General features: G+C 38.9%; 1 non-coding gene across 1 annotated transcript; it reads right to left on the reverse strand.

Annotated features, from left to right (window-relative positions):
• Positions 1 to 14,443: 14,443 nt before the first annotated feature.
• LOC142455603 (U1 spliceosomal RNA) lies at positions 14,444 to 14,608 on the reverse strand. The gene has a single exon (XR_012785786.1). It is a non-coding gene; the product is annotated as a U1 spliceosomal RNA (small nuclear RNA).
• Positions 14,609 to 15,172: the final 564 nt, after the last annotated feature.

The raw sequence follows: 15,172 nt of genomic DNA on the forward strand, positions 1-15,172 counted from the left end.
AAGAGTACATCTAAGTTAAATTGTTATTTACTTAAAATGATATTTACATGATCTAAAGCAGTATTTTTTTTAAAGTGACAAAATTATTTAAATGTGCTACAGTAATATACATATAAATGTAATTATATTATTTTGATAAGATTATAGGAATTAATTATTGGTGATACATTTAAATTATTTTAGAAATGTTAGTAAACAATTTTTAAAATTTTCAATAAAGAATGAATGAAAGAATGAGGATATAAATGGAAACTTTCAAAATATAAATGAACAAGACGGAGAGTAGCCACTTTAAATTTTAGTGAATAATTATATAGTTATTAATTTACATTTCACATTATATCATTGAACTTTTTACCCTAGAATTATTTTCAAATTTTAAGTTAAAATGGGCTTCAGAGCTCAATTAGGCACCGAGTTATAAAAAATTAGAACTCCTTAAAACTTCATAAACCCTTCAGGTTTAGATAAGGAATCATAAGGCCAGAGAGTCTAAGAAACTCACCAGAAACAAATATGTGTTGCAGTTTCTACAGTTCCTCTACATATAATAAGAAGACCAGATGCAAATAGATTTATAGCTTTTAGCCCTTAAATCAATTTCCTAAACATGCACTTCTTCTTTGGGTTGTTAATGTACGTCAACATTCGTAGGTCCTGCGAGGCTCTAAGTTCAGATCTTCCTATAAATTCTGTCTCTTTCAATCACTAAGCGGCTAGATAACAGCTGTGATTTACAGTGGGAGCTTATTTCTAATGATAATCCCTGCCTGAGTTTAACATTAGGAAATGGATGGAATAAACTTATGGACAGAGGGGATTCAAATTATTTAACAACAGGCTCGCTGACCTAATGACCATTTTAAGTATAACGAGAGATATACCCAAAGGTAGTTTATTATTTCATGCAGTTAATAGTTAAATAAGAATAAAAGAGGCACACAAACTAGATTATAAGAGTTTTAAAATATTAATGAAAAATGCCCAATGCCTGACCTAAACAATAAAAAAACTGCAATTTAAGATATATCTATATTGCTTCTTGATTGGCATCCTCACTTGCAATTGTCTTTGTTTTTATTCAAGTATCATCGGCTGTGTGATTTATCATTTACCATCTTTTCACTGTAGGCGTGAAACAGATCCCATGCCTTCATAGGTAAGCCAATTAGAAACTAGTCATTGTGAACAGATGACTTTTCTTCTCGGAACATATTGTGTTCATCTTTGAAAAACGCCTGCCTGCTTCTATGGAATGTATAGCAATCGTTCAGACGGCGTCTTATGCTTTTAGCTCTTTAAATACTTTTGAGAACTGTGTAATTCACGCAATCTCTCATAAGAATTTGGGGCGGGAGTGACACAAAGCTGAAAGGAATGACAGCTTGTCACTCTGGTTGTTTGGCGTTTTTTCTCTTTACGTTATATGTTTGTTTACTGAATTAAAAATGCAAGGCAATAAAATAAAGCATCTCATCAAAAGTATAGTGAGTTTTATGAACGGATACATAAATATTACAAGCATAGTTCCTTTTAAGTTTTTTAACCTGTGGCCAGAATGAACTTTACTATAGGCTCTTGGATACCATGTTGTAAAAAAGAATCAGGAATGTAAATTTGTGATTTCCACACTGAGCGGCTCTCTAAGGTAGACTCAGCCGCCTACCTTAGAGAGCACCCTGATTAAGATGCCATTTTAACACCTGGGACACTGGACTCACCAGAAAAATTAGCGTTGGTTCTGCTAAACTGATGGGAACTGGCTGCATCCTGCTGCTATTGGCGGAGGCCTGGGGCAGGCCCACGTTGGCATCGGAAAGCATCAGTTCCAGGGATCAGCGTGCAGCTTCTAGACAAACCGAGGCTGCAATCTTGCACTGCTCTTGATTTGATTTGATTTTGATTTGATTTGCCTATTTGTTTTTGCAAGCTCTTGTCCAGGAAAGATAAAGCCTGGCATCCTATTTTTCAGGGGGCCAAGATTTGAGCTTTATGGGGGTACAAGTAAATGAAAAGGACAGTTTCTTGGATACACTTGAAAAGATGACAGAACAATAGGCAGCAATATTTAAGATGATTAACGTGAGTTATTCGGGTTAAACAGGAGGCTGCTAAGTACTTTTGTTTCTGTGTGAATCTTCTTACCAGTCACAAGCAAGGTGCTTAATTTGACCTTGGTTGAAAAATCCGTGATCCATGGCTTCAAAGACAAAAGAAGGTGTAATTTTCTGGTCTTCATTACTGAGATCAATAAGCAAATTATATAGGAGGACACGCATGTCTGAAATAATGAAACAGTTGCCAAAACATGTTTTATTTATTCCCTTTGTGCACTTTGAGCTCTCTGAGAAGGCACGAGCACCAAAATAAATAAACAAAAGGAAATGGGCTCTGCGACTCTTTATTGTAGTTGAGGCAGACTGCACAGAACGTGAATTTTGTGGGAGAGCAGTGCATAATCAGACCCCATTACCTTTTTAGGTTCACAGCAATGAAGACGAAAGCGACACAGGCAGTGCACAGGGTGCGCTGGAGAGGGCATTCCTGTGGGGTTGAGTGTGAGATGGACTTGAGCAAAGAAAGGAAAGGCATCATTTATTCAAAAATGGCATAATCTAGAGGTTGAATTATTTTGCTTAAATTCTCCTAAATCAAGTCACCGTATGCTGACTGTATTTCACTTATTTTGCTTCATAAATTATGCAACAAAAATGCTTTGCACATAAATGGTATTTTGATACAGCCAGCTCCAAATAGGTCCATGCAACTTATTTTAAACCTGGTCTTCATTTGTTTTCTTTCTTGCAATGGAGTTTTTTCTATTTATCCCAGTATATTTCTTTTATGTAATTTTGAAGTTACCAGTGACCTAATATGATTGCATGGAAAAAAATTCTAAGGAAGTTGTATTATTTTTCTGTAGGGCACATTAGCCACTTCAATCCTAGAATTAAATAAGAAAAGATTTTGAAAGTAAATTTCAGTGATGTTTCTTCATTATATATTTGTAAAACAAAATATACCTTGTTCAAATGCATGGGGGTCAATGATACAATGCTGATGATTGCAATACAACAGTATGACTCTGATATCCAAATATTTTTGTAGAGAGAGAAAAAGCAAATCAAGTAAAAAATAAATAAAAAGGAAGTTCACATCCTATTTTTTTGTAATTTTCTTCCAAGGATCTAACAGTGAGCACAAAATAGACACATTATTAACCAAATCAGACCCAATTTTTGCTGTGTGGTTTTCTTTTTTTTTTTTTTGGTATATAAAATCCTGGCTTGATACACTGATACCAAGTAGAATAAGGCTTCCTGGGACGGGGTACGGTCGGGGGTAGGGGTAAAGGATAACTCATATCAAGGAGTTCAAGAAGGAAGAGAATGCTTTGGACTTAATTGGGGTAGCAATTTTACAATGCTGCTTGGTGTGATTGAACTATGGAATAATGTAGAATCTGTATGTATCTATGGAATCTGTACTATGTATCTATGGAATATGTATTAGCCCCCAATAAAATGATTTTGGAGAAAAGAGAGAGACATATTACAAACAAGACAATCCAAATCATATCTGCATTTAAAATTAGAAGAGAGGGTTGGCATGACCTGGCCTGTCCACAGTGACGGTATAGGACAGGGGAGAGCTGTCCTTTAGGTTTCTGAGCCTGCAAGTCTTTAAAGGAGCAGAAATGATCTTCCTTCCGTGGAACATGAATTTGAACTGCAGCCTTGGTGGTCAGCAGCCCAATTAGTGATCCACTGCACCACCAGGGATCCATCTGGGTCTCAGTGGACCAAATTGCAGTGAGTTTGGTTTGGGTTTTAGTGTGATCATAATCTCTTGTTGGTGAAGAAACAAAGGTTTAGAGAAGTAAAATAATTAACTTCAGGCAGGGGAAGCAAACTGTTTTAGAAATCTGGTCTTCTAATTTCTCCATTTAATAGCAAGAACATAACACATGCAGAGCCAAAGGTGAGTATGAATATTGTCTATGAGAGCTGCAACACTAGTGGTCTAGCATCCGTGGGTCAGTATTTCCTCTTGAGTGAAAAAAAATAGAAAAATCATAATGGTCCCGGGAGAGTCGTTTCTCTTTCAAGTTTGCTGTTACCATTAGCAATGTGAATTAGAAATGGCCACCTGACGCAAGGCCCACAGGGCGTTACACATTTCAGAAATGGGAGATAGTTCAACATATGCCTTCAATATATACTTAATTAAGGGGGGTCCCTAAATATCTGTTTATATGCTTCTTTCTTAATGATTTATTTTTAAATCACTAATGAGGCAAAATGGCACCGTTTGCCTGCTAATTGCATGGTCAGCAATTCAGACCTACCAGTCATTTCATGGGAGAAAGATGAGGCTTTCTCTCCCATGAAGATTGACAGCCTCTGAAATAGTATAGGTGGTCACTAGGTGACAGAATTATCTGTGTGGTTGTGGGTTAGGTTGTGGTTTGGTTTGATAGGAGGCCAGCCGTTTTCCAACTTTCTTTGACGTGCTTCCTGTTATTGCTGGGTGCAATTGAGTTCATGCTCACCATAGCGATCCTATGTGCAATGGAACCACACAGCGCCCGGTACCGCACCATCCTTGCCGTCATTGCCAAGTCTCAGCCGTGGCTGTGTCCACGGTGTCAATCCATCTCCTTGACAGGCTTCCTTTTTTATTTTTCAATGAGCCTCTGCTTTAAAAGGCATGGCTGTTCTGGGGCAGGGAATGTATGGATGTGCTTTATACAATTGATGTATGTATATGTATGGATTGTGGTAAGAGTTGTTTGAGTCCCTAATAAAATGTAAAAGAAGAAAAGAGAAAAAAATGATTAGGGCAAAGACTGTACAGATGTACTTTATACAATTGATGTATGTATATGTATGAACTGTGAAAAGAATTGTATCAGCCCCAATAAATTGTTAAAATAAAAAAAAAGAATAAAAAAAGAAAAAAAAGAAAAAAAAAGAATGCAAAAATAAAAATAAAATAAAATAAAAGGCATGGCTGTTCACCTCTGATAGTATGCCCAAAGTACATGTGACAAAATCATGCCCCCCTCGCTTCTAAGGAACTTTCTGGCTGTACTTCTTCCAAGACAGATTTATTTGTGCTTCTAGAAATCCATGTTCTGTCAATATTCTTCCCCAAGACCATTGTTCAAATGCACTGATTTCTGCTGAAGTCTTCCTTATTCACTGTCCAATTTCCACATGCATGAAAGGCACACATTCGTTCCTAAAGTACCAGCCATGCTGTTCAACATTTTAAGGAGACCTGGAGCAGCACATGTGCCCAACGCAATATATGGTTTGCGCCCTTGGCTGCTGCCAACATCATAACTCAAGTTTACCAGGTCTTCTTTACTTTGCCATTTCTCCTTCTGGCTTTCACGTGCAAACAAAATAATTGTAAATACTGTGGCTTAACCATCAAAAGAAATATTGTACTTTTAAACACTTTAAAGGGGTCTTTTGCAGCAGATATGTTGTCCTGTTTTCCTTTAATTCTTTATTTCTTTGAACATGACTCAAATAATTTAGTGTTTATCTACTAAATCCAGTGTTTGTTTCCACGGAATCTTTTTCTCATTCAATGTTGCTTCCACTTAGTCATTGGTGTATATTTTTCATTTTGGGGTTAAAAGTTTATCATTGTAAAAGTATAACATGTGGAGCACATTTGGACTTTTATAGCTGTTTTCCTATTGTTGGTTTAAATATGTATATTAAATATGGGTGAGAAAAGTCTGCTGAACCCTATTTATATATTCTGTTGTTTCTTGAAAAGACTCAATCCTTTTAAAGGGAATAGAGATAGGCAATCTGTGACCCACAGGCCAACTTCAGTTTTCAGTTTCTGACATATGAGTCAAAATTTCTTTTTAATATTTTAAAAGAGGTGTTAAAAACTATATAGTTTATACCTTGTTTGGCTCACACAGCACACGATCTTTACTACTTGGCACTTACAGGAAAAGGTTCCCTATAGAGTAGAATGGTGGCCTTTCCAGTTGCACAGGTGAAGCTCTGGACATGGGTGTTCCCAAGCACCCCAGATCTCAAGGGATAGTCTTACTGTCTTAATTCTAGCTCCACGGCGAGAAGATATAGCAATCATTTCATGTCACAGTCATAGGTCCCCACTGTTTTTACCAGAAGTTTAGATATTTCTAATCACTGATGCTTCTTAAAGATTTGTATGAGTTTGCTTAATATCGAGAGGATTACAAGCAAGGCCTCATTACTAGTTCTTAACTGTTTGAAGTTTTTAAGTGGAATTTATAAGTAATTTGAAGCAGGTGCATATGTTTATTTAGCCTTAAAACGAAGAAAAGACTTACAGACTTTTCAACTACTTAAATGGTGCAATCTTACAGTAAGTGCAAATGATTTTGGTGAAGAATCTCTTGCAATTTGGGTTGACTCAATTGTTTCAAAACAAGAGAAAATTCACATAGCATTAAAAAACAATTAAGAGTATTACATAAGGAAGCCTTTTGTAACTCAGAGACTGCCTGTACTGAACTGGGTGATTTCATAAATTTTATTGGTTTTCAAGTTGCTTTTTTGGGAGAGGAATTTTTGGTATCCTCACTCAGTTGTAGTCCATAAGCCAACTTTTACCTTTTAAATTAAATTTTTAAAGAAAGTTAAATTAATAGTTAAACAAAACAAAAGCAAACAAGTAAAGATAGTCTAAAAACGCTGTCTAAATGTTTATTAGAACAGTCAGGTGCTTTGATATTTTGAAGTTAAGAGATGGCAAGGACATCATTTTGTAACCTTAGTTTTCAGGATCCAAGGCAAAGCTGCACAGTGACTGACTGAGGTTGTCATACATTATTACAAGTTTGGACAGAACGTTCCACTGAAAGATTGAAACTGCAGACTAAGGAACGGTGGCCATTTTTCCAGAGGATTTTTCTTCTTCTATATGGGAAGTCTGCAGTCAAACATACTATTTTGGGAGGGGAATAAATGAAGCAACCACTGATACTCTATTCTAATAGCATGGTTACTCAGATGAATGCATCTTGCTGGTCCATTTTCAATGCTGTTGTCATAACTAAATTCTGTTACAATCAGCATTACCAGCACTCTCTTCTGACTGGTTACAGAGGAAGCCAGCAGCCCCAAACAAATAATCTACTAGTTCTCAAAATATCCCAACTGTGCGCTTCCCTCTTAAATTGGATCTTATGTCATTATCTTTTCCTTACTTATTTTGTAAACTAGTTTTAAATCACATTAGCTTGTTTGTTATTCTGCTACAGTTATCTGCCCATATATTTCCTTTGCGAGGCAAAGTCATCTGCTTAAAATGGTCTCCTATTTTTACAAAGCAATCTATTCTCTTGTCCCTTCCTGTTACATTTTTCTTTAACTTACTCCAAAGTACCCTTTCTCAGATAATTCAACCAGGGTGCAGTCAAGCACTGATGAAACACACAATATCCCCCTTTGGTTCCTTGAGGCTACCTCTATCATGACCGCAGTCCTGCCTTTCACTGCAGGCTAGGCCAGAGCATGTACACAGGCACAGATAAGAGCTCACTACACATGGAAACCAGGTCATATAAACCCCTCAGGAACAGAAATGGGAGTAGCGTACCCGGTGGGTAAGGGGACGTTAGGGAGAGGAGGGAGGAAGGGGGAATAGACTGCAATGATGTATACATAATCCCCCGCTGCGCCACCCCCAGGGGGAAGAACAACAGAAATAGTGGGGTAGGGGAAACAGCAGTAGGGATTAGGTATAAAAATAATAATAATTGATAATTTATCAAGAGGTCATGAGGGTGAGCATGGGGGAAGCAGGGAAAAGGAGGAGCGGATACCAAGGGCTCAAATAGAAAATGAATGTTTAGAAAAGAATGATGCCAACATGTGCACAAAGATGCTTGATGCAACTGATGTATGGATTGTTATAAGAGCTGTAGGAGCCCCCAGAAAAATGATCTTTTTAAAAAGTACCCCTTCCCTTGAAATCTAGAATATCAATGCTCGCCAACAAGGAAATGCGTTTTGTACCCAGTTAAGTGTGCTTTTCGCAACGATCCAAGAGTGTGTTCCATTTCACGGGCTCATGCTTAGTTAATGGTCCGTGAACACAGAGAAGGGGATTCCGGAGCAGGAATTCACGAAGCAGCTGGCCAGAGACGAAGACGCCAGTTTCCTGGCCAAAATATTGACTAGTAGTTACCCAACCTTGTGACTGATAGTACTGTAGTTAGCAAGTCATCTAGCTGTGATTTTGACTTCATTCCTTTTTCTTAATCGACGACGCTCAGCTGCCCATTGCCGCGGTTGCTGTGGGTCGGGTTCAATTCAAAGCTTTTAAATAGCAGAATTTACCGTTCGATTTTTCTTCAAATGCACCTTGTAGGCACGCTTTTATTAATAACATTCATAGACATTTTATAAGTGTTTTCTCAAAGAAACAATGTGACTATTTCCTTATGCCGCTCTTCAATTTTTATAGTATTTTTATTTAAGGTTTTTAAAAGGGAGCTCCCTGGGGAAACACCGCCCCCAAAGGACCCACTAAAAGTGTTAAGTCAATTAAGCAATCTCACTGGGATGCCACTGCTCTCCCTCTGATCAACTCCAGTACTTTGTTAGAGCGTCTGTCGCCTTCTTTGACCCTGATAGAAACTTTCCCCATGAGTTATGTTAAATTGAAATAAAAGAATAAAGCACATGTCCATTATGCCATAAGTATTTTTTACAAGCAAGACTAGGAGTTTTAAGACAACTAATCCTCCATTTCCAACAAAACACATAAAATAAAGTCGCCCAGGAAAAGGTCTATATAAAATAGAAGAAATGATAGCGTGTAAAGAAGTACTTTTATATACAAAATGATCTCATAATATACATAAATAAATTTCTCTATGTTCCAACTGAAAATATATTCCTGATTCCTGCTGAATTAAACATTTGTGGGCTAATTTACTAATATATAACCAATGAAGATTTTTATAAAGCAAGACTTGAGATAAAATATTGAGAGGCATCTCAATTGTGATACTCTGCAAACTACAAAATCAAAGAACTCATGTTTAAATTACACAGAGTTTCTGGTATGCTAAATTTTTACAAAAACAATGAAGTTACTGTGTCTTGTTTATAAATTAAAGTTTTATATTATCTGCTTCGCATGTTGGTCTTGTAACTTTTCAGCAACTTAAAATGTAATTAGTTGAAAATCAAAGGTCATTTAAAAACATTCAATGTTTCAGACAGGAGGACTATTCCCTTTAAAGGACTAATCAGAAGCCTTAAATGCAGAAACTACAGTTTTCATTCAATAACTTTAGAAAAAAATTAAAGATATAATCAAAGCGTGCGAATTTTAAAAGAGGTATATTTTATATTTGCATATGCTTCAAGAACGTTTCTTCTTTTCCAGGTGCAACCCATAACCCACTGTAATCCTCGCCTCCTCTCGTTACACCTGCAACCCTTCTCTGTCATCCTCCTGCTAGCCACGCGGCGAAGTGCGCAGCTGCCTCTAAAGTAGAACTCGGTACTGCAGCCAGCAGGAGTGTGAATTCAAATCACTCTCCTCTTCCACCTGCCACTCCCACTCTCTTCTCCAGCAGGTGGTCCTTGCTGCCAGCCCAGTGTCTCCAAGGTCAACGGGAAATCTAGCCATCTCTCAACATTTTGTGGCATGTTTGCCCTTGGGCTATCTTGGGCCATCGATTCGTTTACTGTAATTAATATGCCAATTGCTAGCAGAACGATTTCCTTCATCAAAACTTACCTTAAATCATCATGGATATTTCATTTACTCTAAAGGATTCTGAGGCATGTGTACAAGTAGCGAATTGCCACTTTTCCCCTCCTGTGAGCTCTTAGAGTAGAAATCTTGATATTGAATTTGACTTCTTAGAGGGTATGATGCAGGTTAATACAAAGCAGAGATGCAGACTTACTGGCAATGTTGCTTGCTTTACCAAAGGACTCAAGTGCAGAAATAGCATCTGGCTTAGAAGCAAATCTTCAAGAGCAAAGATCTGATTGTATTCTTAATTAAGTAGCCCTCTAGTCACCAAGAGATTTATTTGGCCACCGGCTCATAACAAGCACAGAAATGACAGATAGACAAACATCTTAGGGTTATATGTGTTTAAAAAAAAAAGAACCTTAGGGAGTGTGTAATCAGCCACTATTGTTTCAGAATGGTGGAGTGAATTCACAAAGCTAATTAATGGTAGAGCAGATGTTCCTGAATCATTATAATGTGTATGAGATAGAGATAGAGATAGAGATAGAGATAGAGAGAGAGAGAGAGAGAGAGAGAGAGAGAGAGAGAGAGAGAGAGAGAGAAAGAGAGAGAGAGAGAGAGAGAGAGAGAGAGAGAGAGCCAGCTTCCATACTACAGTGGCAGTATCCCATCACGAAGGGAAAGATTCTAGGTAGCATATGAGTAAATGAATTGAGGATGATGGAGTTACTTCTTTCTGCTTATTTCTCAGGTTCTAAGAGTGGGGAGAGAAGAAATGGGACTCTGTGGCCCACAAATTGTGAGGATAAATTGGAGGTGGGGGAGGGAGCCTTGCTAAGGAAGAAAGTGGTGATGTTTAGTCACCATGATTAGAGACTAAATATTCATTTCCTTTGTCGTTAGCCAAACTACACAATAAAAAATCCAAACCAGATTCCCTGCCAAAAAGTTGATTCTGTCTCACAGTGAGCCTACAGGGTATGCTAGACCTGGCCTTTGGGGTTCTGAAACCATACAATGATAAATCTATTCTGGAGCTGAGAGCTCTGTATTTTTCCCAAGGATTTCTGCTGGCTTTCCATGTAGCAGTTCAATACATACCACCAGGGCGCCTTAAACTCTACCCAACTAAAAACTAAACAAACAAACAAAACCCCAACCAACCCACTGTCATGGAGCCGATTTTGACCCATAGTGACGCTATCGGACACGGTAGCACTGACCCTGTGGGTCTGAGGCTGTCTCTCTTCCGGAAGGAGAAAGCCCGTCTTAGGCGCTCCTACAGAAGGGCTGGGGCTTCCTAACTCCAGACTGCAGTTGTCAGGCTGACAAGGAATCGTGACCTCACCAGGAGCCCGCAAAGTCTCCCCATTAAAGAGGTAAATTCAGTGGTGCAATCACAAGTATTAGATTATTTGTGTTTTTAAGCCTCCCATGAAATCTTTGGTGTTTACAGCATACATTTTTCTGAATCTAATGCCTAGGTTGCAATGTAAAAAGGCAGAGTGTATGAAATGTCATTTTAAAGTAAACCATACTAATAAATTATGTGAAGAAGGGAAAACCTACAGCCTCTTATGTGATTACCAAAAATATTTTTCTTTGAGATAAACTGGCTTATTTCTTTTATGTTGGCAAACTGTGTTCTATCACAAACAACATTCTCTACTTTTTTATCTAGATTTTAAAATTCACTACAATGGCCAAATAAAACTCAGAGACATATTTATGACTAAAGGGCTTATTAAGGAAGTTAACAGGCTACAATGTAGGAGAGATACGCTTAGGGTACAGATTTTCAGTCAGGATAGGCTGCAAAGTCCTGTCAGCGCTGCTCATAAATGCCCCAAGAGCATGCCACTCCTCTGTAAACCTCAGCCCAAGGACATTCAGCTCAAACTCTGTAGGCCAGTGAACCTAGCTCCCCCAATTAAGGACCCAGAGACACCTCATGCTAGTAAGTCACAACCTGAAGGGACTTAGCGCCTCCTATGTGGGTCAGCAAACCCAGCATCTCCCATTACCACTCCACAAGCCACCTTCTGCCCCAGAGCACTCGGCTTTACTTACTCTGAGGGTTGGGAAGACCACTACTCTGTCTCATGCTCTGGATCCTGTTTCTGCGGCTTCTTCTCTGAGGTCACATGCACTGTGTAAGGATTTCAGGGCCCTGAGGAAGCACGCCACTCCTGACTTGTGCAGGTGGTGAAATGGCTATCCCACTCCATCCCCATCCCCATCCCCATCCCCACCCCCACCCACACCCACAGCCCCAGCGAATGCCTGTCTAATGAATCCTTTAACAATTACAGATGAATTCTATCATCTGTGTCTTCCTTCCCTCCACCTTCTTACCCAGACCTATTCAGGAAAAGATCCTCAGTGGGTGTTACAGAGACTTGGGCTAGAAGAGGCGCATTAGCTAATTCACTGTCCCTGAACAAAGGAAGAAAGACTATTTTGCCAGACTAATTCCTCAGAAACTTACTGCCGTAGAGTAGAAGGCCCAGTACTTCTCCTCTGGAGGCTGCTGGTTCAAAATGCCGACCAGGCAGATCTCAGCTTAACGCTTAATCAACACACCATCCGGGCACCCAGAGAAGGCCCTAAGTTGTCAAAATAAGACTCCACGCCCTGGAGGTGACCTGCACGACAGGCAACAGGTCAGCCGCATGGACAGCACTGCCACTTACTGGCATTTATCTCAAAATACACCTCCCGGATCAGGTAAGCATCATCAGACTCATCATAATGGTCACCGAGTGGATTACAACCATGTGTGTCAAAGTAACAAACTGCTCCATAGAATTTTTCAATGGCTGTACTATTTCTTCAGGCGATCGCCACGCTGGTCTTTCGAGGTGCCGTTTGGTGGGCTCAACCTTAATCTTTCGGCTAGTGAGCATGTTTACTGTTTGTACCACCCGGGAATTGGCTTTTTAGCATAGACGTTCTTGTTTTATGGAGCTACTACTCTTGGATCTATTCCAACTCATGGTGATCCACTACAGATTTTCCAAGGCTGCATTTTCTTTAATGGGAGAAGACACCTCCTCTTTCTCTCAGGAAGGAGTGGTGGATTTGAACTACCGAACTTGTGGTTAGTCTACACCACCACTCGTCCTCCATTTATGGGGACGACAAGCCCTGAACTAACAAACGCAGACTATTTCAAAGACCTTTGGAGAGTTTAAAGTCACTTGTCTATTTATAATGTTACTGTCGACACCAGAGAAGGATGTAGATGGACTGTTAATGGGCACAGGACTCATTTTTCAAAGTCAATGTGTGCACCTCAACCATAATTAGACTGAGAATCTTTTCACTTCATGAACAAAAAAAATGTTATGCATTTAGGGCACCCAACTCCGTATTGGATAAGGTCTTACAAAATATATTTTGATACTAGTCTTCAGTATCTAGAATTACAGAAAGCAAGATATAATCAGACATAGTGAGTATACAATCTAAAGATACAATACAAATGAATCTTTATTTATTTTAGCAGTTCATTTAAACACTTGAATTCTACTCACAAAATATTACAAAGAAAGAACAAACTACTTCCACACAAGGCAGGATGAGGCTGGGGGTCCTTGTACTAGATTCTTGATGAAGCAGAGATGACTTGGTTAGAAAGTTCATATAAAAATGCACAAAAACATAGATAACAAAACATAATTCTTGAGTGCAATAGGAATGACCAGCTTATTGTCCTTTGGCCCTGGCTTATTAAACCAGTGCAGTGGCTAGTCATTAATAACATAAGACATTAAGTTATAGATGAACATTTTTACTTAAAATATATAAGCATTTTTTCTATATGATTTCACATCAGGATGGTAAAACACAGCTTTGTGTTGGGAGGAGATATGCTCTCCAGTCTAATAATTCCATTCTAGGCGTTTCGCTCCTGGACTTTACTACAGAGGTTGCCTCTGATCACTAAGGAACCATCACACCTGCACCAATATTGGAAGTTTGGGGTCCTGTCACTCTATTGAACCTGTAGCTTTTATTAGTTCTACTTCAAAAGAAGCACACACACTGGCAGCGATAGAAACGGAGTGGAGAAAATGCCCCAGCCCACTGGTCGTTTGAGATCACACCAGCGAGTTACAGCACCATATTAAAATCCCTTCATTCTGTCCTTGGTTTTAAAAAAAGTTATGATACTTATAATTTGAATAGACAAATTATAATAAAACAAAAATGGTTAAGGGCTTATTTTCCACCAATTTTGTGCATAATGTACCAGTAAAGAATAATCAGAGCACCTTTTGCATAATTTATCTAGTAAATCCACTGGCATCGGATCTATTCCGACCCTAGAGACTAAGACATTGTCAATTTCCCCCCCAACTTTTGGGAGCAGGTGGCTTCGAATGGCCTTCCTTGTGGTTAGAAGTCCATTGCTTATCCTACAGTGTCAATGAAAATGCATTAGCTATCCCTGTGTTTGGCCCTTTATCAGTTCTGAAAGCAAAGATTAGAAAAAGTATGGGACATTGAGACATGAACCACAAGTGTGAGTCAGCTGGGTGGCAAATAAAAATATGAGCCTGGTTAAGTGATAACGTCTTAGCTGTATCATTTTCTATTGAACCCAAACCATGCTCATTGTCATTATGCAAATTTCAACTCATAGCCACCCTCTGAGAATTGCCCTGTTTTCTGCCGCTGGAAATATATCCCCCCCCCCTCAGGGAGAGCACAAACTCAGTCCCCCACTTCCAAAAAATTATGCAGTCGAGTTTCCCACATTTGGGGAAATCGCAGGGGTCAGCACATCTGGAGTGCAATGGTTGAGCCTCCCTCTGGGAAAGCCACCTTCATGATCATGGTGTCTCCCCTGCCAGGTGAGTATGAGGCTGTAAGTCTTTAGAGGAATAGAAAGCCTCTCCTTTCTCTCTTGGAGCAGCTGGTGACTTAGAACTGCTGAGCCTGCACTCCAATGTGTACCCACTGAAAATAAAAGAACTTAAATGATTTTCTTTGGCAGCATTATCCACCTTTTCAGTAAAAGGTCAACTTATAAATATTTAAAACTCCACAGGCAATTTGGTCTCTATAACAGCGAGTACCTCAATTATGCAGCTGGGGTTCCAAAGCAATGAGAGACAGACAGACAGACAGTACGTCCATGGATGGCTGTGCCTGTGGGTACCTGTGTGCCTTGTTGCTAAAGCCTGTGCTAAGCATATGCATACTCTATTTTCAAATATATATAGTATTTTATTTAAAATACTAGCATGTGCACATGTGTGAATGTTTGTATATGTGTGTGTATCTATTGATCCAGATCACATTTCTGGAAAATACCACAAAAATAAGTTGCTGATAAAGCACAGCTGAGTGCCTTGCTCATATTATTATCTTGATAGAATCTCGGTAAGTTCTTTGAAGGGGGGTCACAAAGATAAAGCATTTA

The sequence above is a fragment of the Tenrec ecaudatus genome, chromosome 8 (assembly GCF_050624435.1).
Source record: "Tenrec ecaudatus isolate mTenEca1 chromosome 8, mTenEca1.hap1, whole genome shotgun sequence".
NCBI classification, from domain to species: Eukaryota; Metazoa; Chordata; class Mammalia; order Afrosoricida; family Tenrecidae; genus Tenrec; species Tenrec ecaudatus.